Source organism: Durio zibethinus, chromosome 6, assembly GCF_047325235.1.
Source record: "Durio zibethinus cultivar Kanyao isolate XHJ-2024 chromosome 6, ASM4732523v1, whole genome shotgun sequence".
Lineage (NCBI taxonomy): Eukaryota > Viridiplantae > Streptophyta > Magnoliopsida > Malvales > Malvaceae > Durio > Durio zibethinus.
The window spans coordinates 13182965-13194119 of NC_143167.1; the positions used below are offsets into that span (position 1 = coordinate 13182965).

The 11155-nt window shown below is 31.6% G+C and overlaps 1 pseudogene across 1 annotated transcript; it reads right to left on the reverse strand.

Annotated features, from left to right (window-relative positions):
• Positions 1–434: 434 nt before the first annotated feature.
• Positions 435–11155, reverse strand: LOC111284335 (putative CoA ligase CCL12; annotated as a pseudogene). The gene is made up of 14 exons (XR_016342850.1): positions 10770–11155; positions 5810–5937; positions 5456–5714; positions 4905–5106; positions 4363–4424; positions 3688–3816; positions 3421–3494; positions 3105–3325; positions 2399–2493; positions 2094–2310; positions 1785–1910; positions 1263–1360; positions 877–1083; positions 435–661 (listed from the first exon to the last, which is right to left on the reverse strand). The product of XR_016342850.1 is annotated as a putative CoA ligase CCL12 (transcript).

The following is an 11155-nucleotide window of genomic DNA, read 5'->3' on the forward strand; positions in this document are numbered from 1 at the left end:
AAATTCTTTTGTTAGCACGTGATTACATGATTTTATATCCAATTCCCATGAATAAATCGTTGCGAATTTTAAAATGACTATCCCATATTAAACAGGTAAGCACCATCTTTCACATTCTACTTTTATTTAATTAGTTTTTTTTTTTTTTTTTTATGTTTGATAAAAGGATTGCAGAAAAATAAATTGTCCCATACCACTGAATTTTATTAAAATATTTTCACTTAAACAAATATATTTTAAAAAATCAAATCATCGACCTATCAATGAAGATTTCTTCTCAAACATGGTTAACGATTTTGTTTGAAGTTGCTATTATTGTCCTTCAATTATTCAAGTATCTAAATGTAAAATTGAGATAAAATTATTTTACTCAAAATATTAATCCAAATATATCTTTTTGTTTCAACTTTCAAAAAAAAAAAAATGAATAGCGAATATAACAAACAAACATAATATTCCATATCCAGACACAAATGGAAGAAAAGAAAAGATCATTAATGATTGGAATTTGGTGCATGCATGATGCATCAAACACTGCTGAAGCTGCCTTTACATTCTACTTCTGGCACAGTTCATGCTTTATTTGGTCCCTCAAAACTCTCCTGAGTAATTTGTTAGAAGCAGTTCTAGGAAGTTCTGGGATTATCTTCACAGAGCTCACCTGTGATTAATCAAAAAGCAGTCAAATTCAGTCCCATTGAATGACCAACATGACTATCTTTCTCATTTATCCTTGAGAACTGAACAGGAAATCAATCACTCTTAAATTCGACTTTTGACTCCAACCATTTAGATTCAATTATATGATGATGCTTAGCTACCGAAACTACATGCCCGGGAAAATGAATAGATTATTAAAACATCCAGGAGCCAAACCTTGAACAAGGCATTGAGGTTGGTCTGAATGGCTTTCGAGAATATTGTCTTAAGCTTCTCTGGTTGTTGATCAAATCCTTTCTTTAGCACCACGATAATCATCAACAGTTCTGGACCACCATCTTGTGGTGCTACACTGACTGCAGCAGTCTCCAAGATGCTTTCATCAGCGCGGTCACAAACACGTTCAATTTCAACAGAGCTTGTCTGCAGATAAGGGAAGCTTAGGACTTTCATGCTTTCAAACCCTTTAGAAGCCAAATTAAAGGTGAGTAACGATGTAAAGTTCAGTCAAATATTCAAGGTATGACACCACAAATTTTAATCGATCTTCAAGTTTGCTTAATCATCAAAAAACAATACGAGGAGGCAGAAGGGTGTAATACCTTAATGCCACCAAGATTCATTGTGTCATCAGCCCTTCCTTGGACAACAAGATAGCCTCCAACAGTTCTCTTAGGATATTCCCATCTCTCCTGAGAAGCTGCCAAGGCATGTATCAAATCGTAAGATAGTGCTTCCAAGCATTTTTGAAGAAAATCTACATAGCAATCCTTGCTCGAACACTTTTTTAAACCGCTATTAATCCCTACAAGTGATATTAAACTTTTAATCCAGCAAGGTTTTAGGGAAAGTCATATGTTCAGAAATTCAGAAATTTAATTTCTTTAAGATTTGTTACCTAATTTTATACATAGTAAAGCTGCATAATGGAGGATTTCTTTTTGGATGATTAAAGTTAGGGAGGGGTAATTCAAAATTGGGATCTCCTTCATGGAGCATTTGACAGAACTATTTACCATATATAATCTGAAATATTAACCAAGGGATATATAAAACCACTCTGTAACATACTGAATTTAGATTGTAACATGCAAGTATCCACAGGAAGACAAATTTAACAATACCATTCCATTATATATTGGCATTCCCGTAAAGTAAACCTCCCCATGATCTGCATTAAGCAATCTATCAGTTGCTTCCAAGTAGAGAGGGAGTAAATCAACTTCACCAATACAGGCTTTATCAGCTGGCTGTCACAAAGTTCAAACAGGTCAACACATATATATACATCCATTACTCCATTAATTAGTATGATCACAACATTTTTATTCATCTGTTTAGGATCACGTAGCGAATATGTTAGCTGGTAAACTACTAAGTTGATTGGACATGGTTGTAAAGGAAACTGCACTGCTTCCAGACTAAATTCTTACATAAGCAACTCCATATTCATCCAAGATAACCAGGACAGTTGTCATTGATGCAGTGCTAAACGCTCCGAAAGCTTGTGGCTGCAGTGGACTCCCCATGTTGTAACATGTTGCCAGCTCTGTGCCTCCACAACATTCAATAACTGGCTTGTAGTAAGATTTTGAGGAAAGCCAAAGGTCATCATCAACATTCGAGGCTTCTCCAGTGCTAGCAAAAGATCTGCAGCCATATAAAACTGTTAAGTCTCTTTGTTGAGACTTATAATGGATGCAAATGTTCTTTTTTGGATAATGAAAAGAAAGCTTACTTCATCTTTGTCCGGTCTAAGCCTTCCATGCAGTTTGTATTGTTCCAAGTTTTTACTAAACTCGGAACAGTGCCCAAAACAGTTACTCCTGCATCCTGAACAAAAAGAGAAGAAGAAAATGAGCTGGGGCTTTGTTGTTGTATGATAATGTTTTCATTAATGCTATCCATTGCTTCATATTTGTAGCAAGAAGCGTAATTTTAATTTTTTAACAGAAAAAAAAAAGAATAAAAGAAAATTTTCAAACACTTTCTACCTTTTTCTTGTAACAGAAGACCACAGCAAAAACCCTTCTTGTCATCTTATTTCCTAGAATCAACGACATCAGAAAAATATTTTTGAACAATTGCTACGGTTGTGGGACATTATACTGTCAGAAACATATTAGTTGTTGAGGCTTTAAGCCTTAACATGTTCTGTTTCATCAAAGGGCATGATAGGCTCAAAATAGTTTCCTACTTTCCTTCCACACTGATGGTTAAATCTCCCTGGTTGTACAATAAGGCATCAGATGGCCCCCGAATTAAGCCACGCATACTCCCCTTCTTTTTAACATTTTCCTATACAACTGTGGTAAGTCATAACTAGCCAAAAATATCCTTTGATCATAGGCATTTTTACTTGAAAGAACTGGCTGTTAGAACCGTACTCTAGTCACATATCCTAAGCACTAAGCATTGACAGGAATAAGCATTGAAGGTTTCACCTGAACAAATTTTCCAAAACCACGGCCCAAAGGAGATCCATGATAGAGAGCAAGTGTTGCACCAGTTAGAAATTATGAGAAGAGTAAAATCGGTCCCATCACCGATTCTAGATTCGTAGGCCATCAGTAAATATCTCCAACTCCAATATTAATGTGAGCCCATGCTTCCGAAGAACAGCGGATGGGTGAAAGTTGTGACCATGGAATAGCTTTTGGTTCTCCTTGTCAAGGTCAATAAATTTACTTGAAAATCTTCAAACTAATAAAGGAAATGTATACAGGTAAAAGTACATATAAAGAAAAAAAATTTTTCCACCTGTGGTTCCAGATGAGAATAGTATGTTAATTGCTGAATCTATTGGTAGATAAGTTGGAGTGAAGTGATTTGGTCTGCCACAGAGATAATGATGTAATTAAATGCTTCCATGGCAATATTTGACAGTTTACAGAAGATTAACTTGAGAAACTGTAAAATTAATCTTGGGATAACTTTTTAGGCGATGAGAATGATAAAGAGGGACCAATTACTTAGAATACAGATCTAGTAAACTGCTCTCAAGATGTAATTGTAGACATTACAGACCTTGGATGTTGATTGACGTAGGCAAGAAAATCTTTCCAAAATAAATTTTGTTCTCTTAATTGAATCACTACATCATCCCCAACCACAGGGAGCACGATAGCTTTATATGGAGAAGCTTCTACAACTCGACTGCATGGTAAAGACAAACAGCCATGAATGAACAGCGGTGATAAACATATCAACCATAGTAGGCTACATTGCATCTTCAAGAATTTTAACAGCTAGTTTTGGCTTCCATCTTCATGGTAAAGCACACTCATTAAGGCCTACAAATATGCAACTTAAATTAAAACTATATTTGGAACTTATAGTTGAATTGAAAGTAGCATTCCTAAAAATGCATTTAAGCCACCACAAGCTTGTTTGAGAAAATCCAGAGAAACTTTACTTTTTTCAGTGACGAAAATGACAATCAAAGCTTATCAAGAAAGGCAAGCAGAAGAAGACCATAACCTCAATTCCAAGTCATTCTCACATACATTTGGTCCTAGAGGTCTCCCCCCTATTGCCATTTAATACACAAACAAACCATATGTTGTAAATTTAGAACTGCCTTTGATTTCCATAGGTCATCTCTAGGAACAACAAACCCACGATTCTCCCTCAAATAGTTGTTTGGGAACGTAAAAGTAGTAAATGATTTAGCCTGTATAACCAAAAGGATATTTCTTTTACCTGTATAGAGGAAACTTTCGACCTCCTCTTAGTATAAAATCCTGAATACAAAGTGAAGGTACCTATCATATCCCATACAAAGCAAATAGGAAATTAGAATTAAAATTGAGGGTTTTGCAAAAGTCAGAGATGTCAAGCTTTGATTTGTTGACTGCAATCTATGCGTACAAAGTGATTAATTGAAAAGAGTAATTTTAAAACTTCGAAATGGAAATGAAATCAGAATGAACACAACGGTTTACAACGTACTGTGGAGTAGACATTGAATACCAATGTCTAGGAACAATAATGAACCATTAGACGATGTAAGAATAACAGGCAACTTTTGAGTATCCAAAGTTATTTGTAAGAAAGCATAGAAAATTTTTTTAGCAGATAAATGCTTAGTTTGAATCACTGAAATGTGTCAACAACTATAACGAGTGAAGTTTGCATCAACAAATGCAATCTTAAAGCTAAACATTCTGGGTAAAATTTTGTTCATATCCTTAGGCAACTTCATATTTTTCATAAAATAGCTAAATACGGAAGTAGAAGAAAACCTGAGTGAAGATAGCCTTTGCCTTAGAGACCTGTAAACACGTTGCAATTTCCTTAGCAGCAAAACTATCAGCTATAGATACAACAACAAATCCAGCTAACACGATTGCCAGATGTATAATAACCGCATTGACTGTCAATGGCATATCAATCGCTATTGCATCACCCTTTCGGAAAGTTGCATCTAGTGTATTTGCCACCAACCTGTAAATTGAAAATCAGAATGAAGATGGTACAGCAGGAACAGAGAAAATAACATCATAAGATGAATGAAATAATTGTTGTAATGTTTGAATTTGCAGATAATCCCAAAAGCGAACATCAACATGAACTACTACTCCTCATGCCCTGAATATACATTAAGGCTTCCTCTGTCTTGTTTCCCATCTATCTCTTTTTCTCTGAAAGAACCTAGTTATATGAAATTAAGAAATGAAAGTGAAAAATCAGTAATCAAAACGTGCAGTTGAAATAAATTGCATACTCAAACACATAAAATGGAAATTCAGGTCATAAGAATCAGGTACAGCAGATCAAGTAAATGAGAGCATACATTACTTGTGCTCGAAGTTCTTTCAGTGTCATACGGTTAACGTTGGAATCTCATTGCCTTCATCTCTCCATACAATTGCACAACTATTATCCTTTTTTCTGGGATGACTTGAGGGCGATAAGCAACATTCAGCAATATTCAAAACTGAGCCAGGAAGCCAAGTTCCCCCAGGTCTTGATTTGTTGGATGTATCCAGACTGCACTTCGGAGATTCATGAAATGTAACTGAGATCTCTTTTAGAATAATTGACCGATAAACCTAATAATTAATAGAAAAAAAAGGGAAAACATTGAGCATGGCATTTATTATACCTGAAAAAGCTACAAGGAGAAAAACATTAGTTTGTTGCTTACCTCAGGATGTCGGACGGTAAATTCCGAAAGAGGTTAAAACTTGCACTGGGATTCTTGTATGAAGTCCCTAAAAGCTTGGACCATGAATTTCCATTACACGTCCCAAGTTTGTAAGTTTGGACTCATATCTAGAGAGTGAGAATGTTTGGCTTCGTTAGGAAAAGAGACAAAGTTTGACTGCCTAACATAATTCTCTCAAATTTAGTCAAACAAAAGCAAAATCATAAGCGAAATCAATTCCTAGAAGAAAAAAAAAAGATTCAAAAACCATTTGTGCATAGAATTTATATAGATTTAATTTCCTTTCTGTTTTTCATTTTGAATTTGTTGAACTATTGTTGCTAATCCGAAATTTTATTGTTCAAATCAATTATTGGAAAGTTTTCTCAAAGCCTTGCTAATGCTTAGATGAGATAAATTAAAATTCTCTTCAACTCAAGGATGTTAAAAAAAAAAATTACTATGCACTCTGAAAGGCGCCATCGTATAAGCTAATTCTAAAATTCTACTAACATATATATATATATATATATATACTTATATAAATATATATATATATATGGTGGTGAAAGGTAAGGCCTCCATTGGTCAAGCTGGTAAGTGGAGAGGAAGGACAAAAGAAAGCAGTAAGACTATAAATGGAATATAAGTGATCTGATGCGAGAAATCCTAGATTGCAAGGAAACCACTAAAGTAAATGGACTTATATATGGCGGTGAAACCATGACCTAATAGCCTAGGCTTTTGGGTTCAATTCTTATCCTGAGCCATATATTTAGGTTTCTTCTCTCTGTATTTCTTGCAGAGAAGACGTGTTAGACCTGGAGTCGGAAGTTTCATCTTTATCACCAAAGCAAGAGAGAATGTTAAAGGAAATGGTAAAATTTATGAGCAAGTAGCGTCCAACACGTCATGGAGAGCTCCAATGTGCAAAAGCGTTACAATGGTGGTGAAGATCGTGGATTTGTAAAACACAGATTTTTTCTTTTTTTTTAGCATTTCATTGAACCCCTGAAAAGGTGACAAGGTTCCTAGGCCTCTATTAACTAGTAAATGCAAAATGAAAATTTCCAATGGAAGACATTTAGAAGCTTTAACCATTGACGTTTGCAACTAACAAGTCATAATTAAAGGTTATAGGCAGGGGTGAAATCAGAAATACGAGAAATAAAAGGTCAAATAGTAATTTTATTAAGAAAGAGAAAATCAATTATTAATTTTTGTGGGATAAAGTATTATACTACAATGGTGTAAAAAAATTTTTGAAGGTTTCATGGCTCCTGACAGTCCTCCTAGCTACGCCAATGGTTCTAAGATCTCCTTCTTGTCATTAAGGCTTTATGTTCAAACTTCATTTAATGTGAGTTTAATTGCTTAGTTAAGTTATAATTTATTAATTGATTATTTAAAAATGTAATAATTTATTATATAAATATAATACTTGATTATAAGTGTAAATTAAAAAAAAAAGTCACAACTAAAATCTTGTATAGTTAAAAGTTAAAATTATGGTGCTTAGTTAGCATCTTTTCGTTTTTATTTATATCTTATTGTCTTTATCAATTTATTAGTGATTGTCTCTAATATTATATTTGATTAATTGATAAGTAAAAATTCTTAGTTTTTTAGTTATGTTTAAAAGTAATGATTTTGTTATACGAAATTTATAGTAAAATTTGCACAAATAAATGTTGTAATTAGTTTTTATTAAATCACTGTTAATTTTTTTGTTTTAAAATGATTAATTTATTATTGATCTATTTAATTATTTTATCAAAGTAAAAAATAAAGAATTTTTTTTATAATATACACTAATATAAACATAAAAATTCAATTCAATTATATTATAATAATAGAAATAATTTGTAATAGTAAAGATAAAAGATTTTAAAAGATAATTTAAAGATATAAAATTAAAATAAATTAATAAATAAATATATTTATTACCTTCATAATTTAATCATGCTTTATTATAAAATAAACAAAATATTATTATATTTTATAAATTATTATTTTTATCAACATTAAAATTATTAATTTGTATAACTATTATAATATGTATAATTATTTTTATATTTTTAAATAAAATAATTTTTAATTTTTAATAATATCAAATATAATGATATTTAATTTTATAAATTAATTATTGTTAATCAAATAAAATAATTTTAAATTTCAAATGATAAGATCATTTTAATAATATTTTCTTTTTTTTTCGGTCCTTAAGCTTACTGGGCTTAACTTCTTTATTGGAGATGTAATGGTTCCTAGTACTGACCGATGGTTTGCAATCAGCTTTAAATTGCGAGTTTGACTATTTGAGAAACTTGTTGAAAAAAGATTTGATTGCAAAATTTTGATTCGAATGTGAATAATTTGCCCGACTCATTTGACTTAGAAACCGATTCAATTCATTTGATTATAAAAAGTCAACCTGAATTCATTTAATTCAAATTAAAAATAATTCAAATTTAAATTAATTTAAACTTAAATTGATCTAAATTGTAATTAATAATTGATTCAAAAATTAATCCAAATGGATTTAAATTAAATATAATTTTATTTTAAAAATATTAATTTAATAAAAATAATAAATATAATACAAATTATTACGTAAACTAATTTTCATAATATAAATTATATAAAAACTTTTAAATTAGAAAATAAAAAAATCTATTAAAACCATAATAAAAAAATAAAATATTATATTATATAAACATAAAAAATATACAAATATACAAATTATTTTTAAATTTATTATGAATATTAATTTAAAAATATAAATAATTATAACATAAAATAATTATAATTTTAAAAAAAAATTAATGCACATATTAAATAAATAATATTAAAGATAAATTATATGAAACCACATTATAATTTAAGCCGAATTTAAAATTATCTAATATTTAAAAACTAACACTTAATCATCTTAAGATTTATTTTATTACTTATTTACCCAAGATTTAACTGTTTCTATTAAATTTTAATCGTTTATATATAACCGTTACCAAAATTTAACAATTTTAAATACCTAACAACCCTCACCTTTCTCTCTATAAAAAACAACCAAACTGAATAGATTCAGAAACTGTCCGATTCGTAATTCACCACCATTCTCCCCTCACCATGGTCCAACCATCCCTAACCTTCAAAATCACTAGACCAAATCCCTAAGCAGCCAAGGACTAGAACCTAGCACAACTGCCCTATCCTATCACCATTTGAACCTTCATGGACAAAAATTCAATTCGAAACTACCCATTAGCCCCGATTCCCAATAGCAACAGAAACCCATCTACCAATGTACTACCAAACTCAGCAACAAGCAAAACCAAGCCATTACACAGAAAAGTAAATTCCAGACACAATTAAGTCAAAAACCAATTCTTCTAAAGAGAAGCAATTAAAAGAAAGGCCCCAGTAAACTCAAAGCAGGAAAACAAATAAAGGAATATTAGAGAAGATCTTCTAAAGTTCATGAAGTTGTTGAGAAGGTCGAACGGGTCTTTTCTGGAGCTTTTAGACAGACACAACGGCGACGAGATTGGCGACAAAAGCAGCTACGGTAGTCGTCAGTAGCCGATGTGATCTAAAGAGATCGAGACCCACAAGGAGGAAGAATAGGGGGAGGCCATTAACATATTGAAAGCTTGGAAAGATCAGATAGTCAGAAGGACTTTTTCGAAGTTTGAAGTCACGGACTAAACTTGCAGATCTAGACCATTTCAAGCAATTTCGAAGAAAACCAATGTGAAGGGAAAAAAGAGTCAACGACGAGCAATTTGGTGAAATTTCAAGGCATATCAGTACAAGCAACCGGCGATGAGCGGCGGCGATACGGCAGAGCATTGCCGGATTCTGAGAATTTTAAAGAACGTGCTGGCCAGTGTTCGTAGTTGTTAAGTTTTTTGGGTTTTAGCAGGAAAATTAGAGAGAAGAGAGAGGATTTGAACGTTAGAGACACAAAGAGAAAAAAAAAAAGATAATTGTTGAAGAAAAACAAGGAAAAAAACAAAAGAAAAATGTTTGGAAATAATGAAAAAAAAATCACGGTTTTAGACAAAAAAAAATAATAAATTAAAATTAAAATAATTAAATATCACGTTTTAAATCTCATTCACTTTAAATTTATCTCAAATTACAAAATAATTTATATAATTTATTTTAATATTAATTATTATTAATTTAACATATCATTACAATTTAATAATAAAAATTTTACATTATTTTAAATAAAAATAAATCATTTTAAGGATAATAATTTAATCTCTAGGTGCTTCAAAATTATTGTTATGTAAAATCATCAAATATTTATTAAACATAATAATTTAATTATTATATATAAATCATTATTATTATTAAAATGATCATTTTATATCAATCACTATCTAAGCGGATATTTCGTAGAATTCTCTCCTATTTTTGATAACAAAGTAAATACTTGTTATTATTAAGAAATAAAGTAGAAAAAGTTTCCAAGAATTTAATTGCTTAGGAATGCTAGAGGCAGCACATTTAACAGTTGCCTTTATGTACTCGAGCTTTTGTAACAGCCATATCGTCCCTTCTTTTAAACTTTGAACCTAACCCCAAGCGTGAAAGTCTAAAAGCTGGGTTTTATATCAATAGTCCAAAGGCCAGGCTTTATATCAATTGCCAAATCCAAAGCTGACTTTATTTCAACTGTCAAGCCTTTAACCGAATTTCTCACTAAATTTTTCAAAAGGATATTGTTGATATATGTGCCTTAAAGCTAATTCATTGAAAAACATATATCATAGTTTATTGATTAAAAACATTTTCTTATCAATGAAGAGTTATTAAGTATGAATATGATAAAATTTATGGATAATAATAGCATTGCAAGGAAATTATAACCTTATAATTATAAGATACTAATTGATAAAATAAATTTAAAAAAAAAAAAGATAAAAGAAAACAAATAAGGAGACATTACAGAGAAGGGAAGTAGTAAAGAGGGGGCCTGTGAATTGAAGTATCCCAGTGGGCGTAGACCGAGCAGTAGACAGGTTGGTGGAGTGAATGTGGGTGGCAGGGCTTCAGCACTCTCCTACCCACCACCTCTCTCTACAACTCTCTTTCCAATAATAGGGCTCCTGCTTTGGAAATTGCCTCTTGGATAATTTGATGGATCTCTTTGGCCTCATCTATGCTTTAATCCACCGCCTGCCATGCACAAATCTTCAATGCCTACTTCAGCTATGCTTTTTGCCATCATGGATCTCCCCATCTCTCTCTCTCTCTCTCTCTCTCTCTCTCTGTTAGGAATACTGACCGCTCAATCTGTTTTTCACTCTCTCGTTACAAATAATATACTAGTAG